The sequence below is a fragment of the Coregonus lavaretus genome, assembly GCF_964263955.1.
Source record: "Coregonus lavaretus genome assembly, chromosome: 26".
In the NCBI taxonomy this organism is placed as follows: Eukaryota; Metazoa; Chordata; class Actinopteri; order Salmoniformes; family Salmonidae; genus Coregonus; species Coregonus lavaretus.
This window is the reverse complement of record NC_140013.1, coordinates 10511406-10522288: the sequence shown is the minus strand read 5'-3', so window position 1 is coordinate 10522288 and position 10883 is coordinate 10511406.

Below are 10883 nucleotides of genomic sequence, written 5' to 3'. Positions count from 1 at the left end.
AAAGACTCATTACCAACCAGTATTTATCCATATTTAGCTCTAATACTAAACAGTCTCAAACATCAAATATTACAGCTTTAGGCAAGAATCCAAATCTAAAAACGAACTGAGGAATACAAATATAAGAATACAAATGAAATGCTACGCCTTTTTGTTTCTTTTGAATTCCTTTTAAAAAGTGTATTTTAAATTTCACTGCAAGGTGCCTGTTGATTAAGAATTGATGGGTTAACATTTGTAGACCTAAGAATGGCCACAAGGGGGTTATGTCTCCAGGCCAATATCAAGATCTATAAAGTGTGGTGCCTATAGGATGTCCAGTAGTAATTCAAGTCTATAGCAAATTCGGAGGAATCATTGATGGGGTTGTCTCTTGAACCATTCAAGGCCAGAATATTTCTGATTTATGTCTCCATATAAATGATTTATCTCCCTGTATCAATAGAATTAGAATGGAATGAATCATCTTAAAACAAAGTACATTTTTTAGTAGGCCAGTGGGAATAACTGTTTGATGTTTACCCCTTAGAGATGGTGATTCAGGACAGAAAATAAGTAGATAGGCCAAAACAGATTCCAAGTAAAACTGCAGCGGGTGGAAGAGTTTGACTCGGGTCTCCCACAGAACATAAAATGACGCTATACATCTATTTGACTCTCTGAAACTCGTCTAGCCTGTGCTGAGTCTGTTTACCATGCTTTTGATCACACTGTTCCCTTAGCCCACCACACTGGAGAGAAGCCATTGCTCTTTCCACTCTCAACGAGGACCATTTAATTGATCACTTTCCAATTCACAAGACTGGGAAGGCTGATACTGCATGTCTTTCTCTCTGACTATCGCCTGTAGCACTCACTTCTGTCATCATGAAGTGCTTTGAGAGGCTAGTTAAGGATCATATCACCTCTACCTTACCTGACACCCTAGACCCAATTCAATTTGCTTACCGCCCCAATAGATCCACAGATGATGCCATCGCACTGCACACTACACTATCCCATCTGGACAAGAGGAATACCTATTTAAGAATGCTGTTCATTGACTATAGCTCAGCATCAGTGGCGGCTCCTGAAAAAATTCTCAGGGGGGGCAATTTTTCTGATGATTTAGGTGACCTACACACATTTTAAAAAAGATATGTCCAGCAACAACATGAAGACAGGGGCAGCATATAAGTCAATACCAGAAGCATTTATTGACTGATCTCAAAAGTGTTGGCTTACCAGGGTTGGTGGAGCCCTCAGTTTCATCTTTGCCTCGCAAAGCTAACTCAAACACTCCGCAAAACTTCACACACTGGATTAGCCGGCTGAGGATGTGGCGGTTCTTGCTAATGTCGTAGTAAATATATTTGTTATAGTGAATATGGAATATGATATGTTGAGTAAAATGTTGTGCTAAGATCTATTTAGGTCAGGAGCTGGTTATAAGTTCTGTTCCTATCCAATAACAATGGACAAAAGGGTCCTATCTTGTCAGCCTTGTCAGTTTCAGTTCTCCAGTAAACTTGTGATTATCAACACTAACCTCATCGTTGTGGCGGCGGACAGCTAGCCTGTATCCCTCATCCAGTTGAGTGGGAATGTTCACTCTCCCCAAAGCAGACAATCTCAAACAGCTATCCATGTGGGTCTTTGACAGCTCATGTTTCTTAATCTTTCCTGAAAGATGGTGCATGTCCGTTACACACCAGTCGCTGTCCAAGCGGTGCTGTCTGCCGTGCCGCCTTCAGGGTGAAAGAGTAAGCAGGGGGTAGCAGAAGACTGCATTAGCTACATCGCAGCCTGCTAGCCAGGTTTTTCGTTCGTACCAATTTTTGGAAAATCCTCGGGTGTAGGACTTCCCCCCTTTAGTAGAAATCTGTTGAATTATTAAATTTGGTCTGGGAGGTCCTAATTGTTTCGTTGCCAATTTATCTTCATTTGTTCGCCGACAAAAAGGAACTTCTTTCAAAGACACAATCGAGTTGCACTGAAGCCTAGCCATTTTGATAGTAGTAGTGAATTGATTGATGCTGCTACCCGCTCTTTTCTTAGTTACGTTCATGGTTATGTTACGTATGACGAAAGCGCGTAAGTGCAAGCCCTCAGAAACCCATAGAGATTGTATTGAAAGCTCTGATATTTGAAAAAAATAGATTTTACATGGGAGTCTATGACAGACTTCTGGGCGATTTTCCACCTGACTGAAATCGCCCCAAAAGGGGGGGGGGCCATTTGAAGCACGACTTTAGCCTGATTGGACATTTAGTGGCACTGTGGCAGATCAGACGTCTAGATTACAACACTGATAACTACTGTTGCCGTGATATAATTGATTAGAAAAAAAATCCCTTCCTTTTCCCGTTTGGCAGTGCGTCGCCCATATCGCCCTATTGAACACACCGCCCCTGCTCAGCATTCAACACCATAGTACCCTCCAAGCTCATCATTAAGCTCGGGGCCCTTGGTCTGAACCCCGCCCTGTGCAACTGGGTCCTGGACTTCCTGGCGGGCCGCCCCCAGGTGGTGAAGGTAGGAAACAACACCTCCACTTCGCTGATCCTCAACACAGGGGCCCCACAAGGGTGCGTGCTCAGCCCCCTCCTTTACTCCCTGTTCACCCATGACTGCGTGGCCATACACGCCGCCAACTCAATCATCAAGTTTGCAGATGACACAACAGTAGTAGGCCTGATTACCAACAATGACGAGACAGCCTACAGGGAGGAGATGAGGGCCCTGGGAGAGTGGTACCAGGAAAATAACCTCTCACTCAACGTCAACAAAACAAAGGAGCTGATCGTGGACTTCAGGAAACAGCAGAGGGAGCACGCTCCTATCAACATCAATGGGACCGCAGTGGAGAAGGTGGAAAGCTTCAAGTTCCTCAGCGTACACATCACTGACGATCTGAAATGGTCCACCCACACAGACAGGAGGCTGAAGAAATTTGGCTTGGCACCTAAAACCCTCACAAACTTTTACAGATGCACATTTGAGAGCATCCTGTCGGGCTGTATCACCACCTGGTACAGAAACTGCAGTTGCGGGCGGTGTGGTCTGCCCAATGCGTCACTGGGGGCAAACTACCTGCCCTCCAGGACACCTACAGCACCCGATGTCACAAGAAGGCCAAAAATATCATCAAGGACATTAACCACCCGAGCCACGGCCTGTTCACCCTGCTATCATCCAGAAGGCGGGGTCAGTACAGGTGCATCAAAGCTGGGACCGAGAGACTGAAAAACAGCTTCTATCTCAAGGCCATCAGACTGTTAAATAGCCATCACTACCCGGCTTCCACCCGGTTACGCAACCCTGCACCTTAGAGGCTGCTGCAAAAATACATAGACTTGGTATCACTGGCCACTTTAATAATGGAACACTAGTCACATTAATAATGTTTACTTACTGCTTTATTCTTCTCATATGTACACTACCGTTCAAATGTTTGGGGTCACTTAGAAATGTCCTTTATTTCGAAAGAAAAGCATTTTTTTTGTCCATTAAAATAACATCAAATTGATCAGAATTACAGTGAAGACATTGTTAATGTTGTAAATGGCTATTGTAGCTGGAAACGGCTGATTTGTTATGGAATATCTACATATGCGTACAGAGGCCCATTATCAGCAACCATCAGTCCTGTGTTCCAATGGCACATTGTGTTTGCTAATCCAAGTTTATCATTTTAAAAGGCTAATTGATCATTAGAAAACCCTTTTGCAATTATGTTAGCACAGCTGAAGACTGTTGTGCTGATTAAAGAAGCAATAAAACTGGCCTTCTTGAGACTAGTTGAGTATCTGGAGCATCAGCAATTGTGGGTTCGATTACAGGCTCAAAATGGCCAGAAACAAATAACTTTAGAGATACACACACGTGATTCCTTTTCCATTTGTGGCTTGCTTGTGAATTATAGATGTGCGCTCACTTAGGTGCCCCATTCTGTCTTCTACTTTATAGCCCTGATTCCATCAGACTGTATGAAAGACTAATTGGATCTCACACCATCACAGCGTAGACTCACAGGTCATGTGGACAGATGCAGGGATGCAGGTTCTACAACACACCCTATTGACCACTGACATGGAAAGTCTACAGTGGGGTCCCAAATTATTGACAGACTTGATAAAGATAGGCAAAAATGACTGTATAAAATAAATAATTCAAATACTGAGCTATACGCTCAAAAGAATTGGGGAATTATAGTATTTTATACTAATACAGAGAAAGAGATTTTGTTTAACAAGTAATACTTTTTTCTCTCAAAAAGGTAGGGGTCAAAATTGTTGACACCCCTAAAGATTCTTATAAATAAAGTAGTCAAAAGTTTAGTATTTCGTCCCATATCCCTAGCACGCAATGACTACATCAAGATTGTGACTACAAACTTGTTGGATGCATTTGAAGTTCTTTTTTGTTGTGTTTCAGATTATTTTGTGCTCAATAGAAATTAATGGTAAATAATATATTGTGTTATTTTGGAGTCATTTTTTATTGTAAATAAGAATATAATTTGTTACTAAATACTTCTACATAAATGTGGATGCTACCATGATTATGAATAATCCTGAATGAATTGTGAATAATGAAGGTTACAGAGGGTCAAAGATCATACCCCCAAGACATGAAGAGACACAAACAGGCACAGGCACATGCATACACACACATGATAACATACACACGTACTCATGGATTTTGTGTTGTAGATATGTGGTAGTAGAGTAGAGCCTGAGGGAACACACTTGTGTTGTGAAATCTGTTGTGAAATGTATTGTAATGTTTTTAAAATGGTATAAACTGCCTTAATTTTGCTGGACCCCAGGAAGAGTAGCTGCTGCCTTGGTAGCAGCTAATGGGGATCCATAATAAATACAAATACAAATACAAATGCTAACCTCCCCTGTTATTTGTAATGGTGAGAGGTTAGCATGTCTTGGGGGTATGATCTTTGACCAATTTCAGACCCCACTGTATTTCCACATCAGACACTGTGAGCAGGAATGTTGTTGTCATCATGTGGGAAAGATACCTGCCCTGTGTGAAAAATAATAATAGATACCTACTATTTGTAGATATATACCCTGGGTGAGAAATCCCTTTCTCTGTGTAAGGCTTTAATCCTATAACTATAATGTAATGTTTATATATATAGTATATAGATGTGTAATGTCTGCTTCAGGATATAGAGGTAGGAAATGTATGTAAGTCCTTAGGAAATGTTTGAAGAAACCTGCCTGGGTGAAAAAGTCCCTTCTTTAAATGTGGAAAGCTATACACTTTATTAATGATAAGTTTATGGTGTGCTTATATATGTCTAATGAATGCTTCCTTATACATTTAATGTAAATCATTACCTAATTTTACCGCCTATGTGTAAATCCCTCTCACTGTGACCTCTACGAAACATTCTCCCTGTGTATACTGGATATAGTATTTATGACCTCTTCAATAGACCTTCCATCAATACTATAGTCTGAGTTATATCAGAGCTCCAAATCTGTTTGATAGCTCAGTTATTTTGCCGTTGATATCCTCTATTCTGTGAGCTCTGCCCATTACAAAAGGGCAGGAAACAGAGGGTCATTTCTCTCCAGAATACATATATCAGTCTTCTCTCACTGTCAGGCTTAAGAGCAGAGTGGGGTGACCTTCCACCTTACGGACTTTCTGGGAATTCTAGGAACTCTCTCTGGGAATATTTCACATATCCAGACGCTTAAAAAAAAAAAAATTATGCTAACTTTTTATTCATCAATCATAACAGTCGGCCTATGTTATGAAGTCATGGTCAGTATAGGCTGTTATAATTCTGTACAAGAGACTACAGCATCATTTCAACATGTGTTCTTTGTTGTTTATGATTACAGATGCTTGAAGGCATCTAGATGACCTGACTCAAAGCATGGTGATGCAGCAGTGTGCTGTCCAACATTTTGTTGACAATATGAGTGTGTTACTGGAAAATGTTACTCTTATAACAAGCCCCAAAAGAGCCTGGTTTTGGCCTGGGTCAAACCCCAGACCAAGACAAAAAGACACAGCTAGGAATGTATGTCCCCCCAAAAATTAATTGACACCACAGTGATCCATATATGCACAGGTGTGTTTTTGAAGTGGAATGTTGATGTTGATGTAGAAACACCTTCCTAATATTGAGTTGCACCCCATTTTGCCCTCAGAACAGCCTCAATTCGTTGGGCATGGACATTACAAGGTGTCGAAAGCGTTCCACAGGGATACTGGCCCATGTTGACTCCAATGCTTCCCACAGTTGTGTCAAGTTGGCTGGGTGTCCTTTGGGTGGTGGACCATTCTTGATACACACGGGAAACTGTTGAAAAACCCAGCAGCATTGCAGTTCTTGACACAAACCTGTGTGCCTGGCACCTACTACCATACCCCGTTCAAAGGCACTTCAATCTTTTGTCTTGTCCATTCACCCTCTGAATGGCACACATACACAATCCATGTCTCAGTAGTCTCAAGGGATAACAATCCTTCATTATCGTGACTCCTGCCCTTCATCTACACTGATTGAAGTGGATTTAGTCCCCGACATTTGTTTAATGTTTGGCCCAGTGCTTGTAACAATAGAAGCATGGTGGAAAAACATGCATCTAGCAAACAAGCATCTGATCTTACTTGGACATCTGTATATGCTACAATGCATTGCTCCATAGGCTACCGTAGGTAGGTGACTATGACGCCAGACCTGCATTTGCCAAACCCCTTGCCTTTATCTCTCTTGTAGATTATAATTCTGTGGGCCCTGGCTATCGATCTCTGTGTCTCTTTGGAGGTTTGGTTTTATCAGAGCTATTTGTGTTGTGCATTTGATACATTCCATTTGCCACAGTAGTGGGTTGGCAGGGCAGGGTGCTATGCACCGTAAAATGAGGAAGATGGCTCTTTTAATGGACTGTAATGACTGTTGTTGCTAGGATAGAAGCCTTTTAGTGTGATGTACGGAAAGAGGGGCCATGATTTCAACATGTTTCATTTCACATTGGATCCCTCTTTCGATGTTGACCATTACTTTACAATAATTTATGTCTTGTTCATGGCAGCAATTTAATCACTATCTTTCTCACCTCCACTGCTAGGATGGAGGACTTTAAGTGTGAGGGGCCATGATTTTAACAGGTTTCATGGCAGCATTTGAATCTCTCTCTCTCTCTCTCTCTCTCTCTCTCTCTCTCTCTCTCTCTCTCTCTCTCTCTCTCTCTCTCTCTCTCTCTCTCTCTCTCTCTCTCTCTCTCCCTTTCTCATTCTCCCACACACACAAGAACACGCACGCACGCCCTCTCATATATACGCACGCACTCTTTCTCGCGCTCTCTCTCTCGCTTTCACTCTCCATTCTCCCTATCAATTTTGGGGTTTTCCACATAAGTTAAAGAAATGTGATGTCCGACGATAAGCAACTGATGGCAAATATGAAGCATTCTGCCAGATAGACTACAGTGTGCATATTGCAGACGCGTACCGCTAGTGCACTGTCCCAGTGGCGCCATCCACATGAGGTGAGCAAAGGAGAATTCGACACAGCGCCGAATCAGTTGTACTATGGACAATATCGTGGATGTAAATTGAGACCGAACGTCCCTGAATGTAAGTGTTTCACCGTGTATTTAATGTAAACTCTAAATGCCAATTTAGACTTTATAAGTGCGCGTGCCTGTTATCACCTGCTTGAGAAAGGATGGGCATTTATTTTAGGAGTATGTTTTGTACCATAATTACATTTATCATTGCCTTTTTGTATTAAGCTCTCTGTTTTCTATCTATCTATCTATCTATCTATCTATCTATCTATCTATCTATCTATCTATCTATCTATCTATCTATCTATCTATCTATCTATCTATCTATCTATCTATCTATCTATCTATCTATCTATCTATCTATCTAGCTATCTAGCTATCTATCTATATCTATTTAGGGTAGACCTATCGAAAGTAATGTAAGTGTGAATTCCTGATAAGATAACATTTACAATTGTTGATGGGTCTAGTGAAATGTGAAAATGAATCTGCTATATTGGCAGCATTTATAGTAACTTTATTTAAAGATTTTACTATCTCTACCAATCCCACTTATTTAACAGTAACAAAACAGTTAATTGAAAGCAAGTCCTCAAGAGAATTGCTCTCCTGCTATAAGAAATACTATTCCATTGAGGTATTTGATCCCCTGCTGATTTTGTACGTTTGCCCACTGACAAAGACATGATCAGTCTATCATTTTAATGGTAGGTTTATTTGAACAGTGAGAGACAGAATAACAACAAAGAAATCCAGAAAAACGAATGTCAAAAATGTTATAAATTGATTTGCATTTTAATGAGGGAAATACGTATTTGACCGCTCTGCAAAACATGACTTAGTACTTGGTGGCAAAACCCTTGTTGGCAATCACAGAGGTCAGACGTTTCTTGTAGTTGGCCATCAGGTTTGCACACATCTCAGGAGGGATTTTGTTCCACTCCTCTTTGCAGATCTTCTCCAAGTCATTAAGGTTTCGAGGCTGACGTTTGGCAACTCGAACCTTCAGCTCCCTCCACAGATTTTCTATGGGATTAAGGTCTGGAGACTGGCTAGGCCACTCCAGGACCTTAATGTGCTTCTTCTTGAGCCACTCCTTTGTTGCCTTGGCCGTGTGTTTTGGGTCATTGTCATGCTGGAATACCCATCCACAACCATTTTCAATGCCCTGGCTGAGGGAAGGATGTTCTCACCCAAGATTTGACGGTACATGGCCCCGTCCATTGTCCCTTTGATGCGGTGAAGTTGTCCTGTCCCCTTAGCAGAAAAACACCCCCAAAGCATAATGTTTCCACCTCCATGTTTGACGGTGGGGATGGTGTTCTTGGGGTCATAGGCAGCATTCCTCCTCCTCCAAACACTTTATTTCTCTCACTGTTCAAATAAACCTACCATTAAAATTATAGACTGATCATTTCTTTGTCAGTGGGCAAACGTACAAAATCAGCAGGGGATCAAATACTTTTTTCCCTCACTGTATGATATGTTACAACTTCTAGCTAGGTGGCTAGCGTTAGCTAGCTGGCTAACGTTAGCTAGGCTAGGGGTTAGGGTTAGGGGGTTAGGGTTAAGGTTAGGGTTAAATTTAGGCATTAGGTTAAGGTTAGGGTTAGGGAAGGGTTAGCTAAAAGGGTTAAGGTTAGGGGAAGGGTTAGCTATCATGCTAAGTAGTTGCAAAGTAGCTAAAAAGTAGTAAGTAGTTAAAGTTGCTAATTAGCTAAAATGCCAAAGCTGTCCATGATGAGATTTGAACCCAGAACATTTGGTTTGCTAGACGTTCACAATATATACCTACCCATACACCCCGACCAACCACCCTACATTAGTTTTTGCCTTAAGTAACCATCTGTCTTGTGTAACAATACCAAATGTAACATATCATACTAATTCAGTATCCCGGATTTACATTAACTATGTTACGTCTAGTCTATGAGTCCAGGCTGCACCTACAGCATGGTCAATCAAGTTAATGTTTCTGACATTTTCGGACTACTAAACAACTATTGATGTAGAACACAAGTGGTACCGCAAGTCACAAAGAAAACAGGAGATGTCTCCACTATTCCAGCACCAGTTCAACTTCAATATTTCAACATCATCAAATCCCCTGTGCTTAGTCTAATACAGGGACAACTAAAAGATTCCAAAAACAATTTAGTCCAATCAACGTAAGCTAAATATCATGTGGCTGTCCATGGTATGTATTTTTGTGTGTATGTGTGAGTGTGTGTGCGTAAGTAGAAAAAACATGTTGACTCACCCTACTTGTAAAGAAACGCGATGCCATCCTCATCTCTTTCATGTTGCCAAAACGATCTAAGACTCTGTCATACAGTACACGCTTTTAGTTTTTGTTGTCCTATGCTACATGGCTAAAATGCTTGCTCACTAGCCTAACTTCCTTTCATGGGCAATGATGAACCAGCTAGTTAACATTAGCCTACTACATCTAGCTACATATTGAACTTCCATCTTCTCAGGCCACGGGCACAATGTATGAATTTATGGTTGGATCAGAATCGCTGTTATAATCATTGGCCAGTATGGAGAATTAAGTAAAACCACAAGTCCAAATCCCTATCTCCATCCATGGCTAATTTAGGAAAGGGCCCATTTTAGCTAGCTAGCTAGCTAGCCACCGGAGGACAACAACACAATTAAAGTTTTTTTCTGTCAATGTGATGTGATTGGTGTGAAGCCAATGTGGGTTACACATACAGAGAGATGGGGCGCTGTTTCGCTCGCTCTGATGCTTTCTCCAGTGAGAAACATTCAGCCTCTTGCGAATTGAAGGACAATTATGAAACACAGAGAGACGAACAGTAAATTATTTGATATATTTTTTCTTTTATATTGGTCAATGTTTTGGGGAAGCCTGACTTCCCTTGGCATCCTTGAATACACACCACTGATACTCTCCAAAATACCTCATATGTTTAATCGGGAACAACCTTTCAAGTCACAGGGATAGATCAGCGATTTAGCAAGTTTTTACATTTGTTTCCTTACCTTGAAAGCGGTCTATGGACAACGAATGACCGCAATCCACACTGCAAACAATTAGCATCATGAGCATCGTGGGATCAATGTTGCAGTCACTCCTTGTCCATAGACTGGAAACAAATATCTAAATATGTAAAAATGCTATCCCTTTAACTTGGTGAGTTAAAGTACAGTACCCTTCTTATACACTCACTGTGTATTGGGTTGCATGCTGGCACCATGCCTACTGTAGTGTACTGTACCCACTGAACTGGCACTGTGGAGGGTTTTACCGCCTCATTGACTGTGTTCTCATGGCATCATATTAAATCATGTCCACACACAATGGCTGGTGGATGATATCTTCCA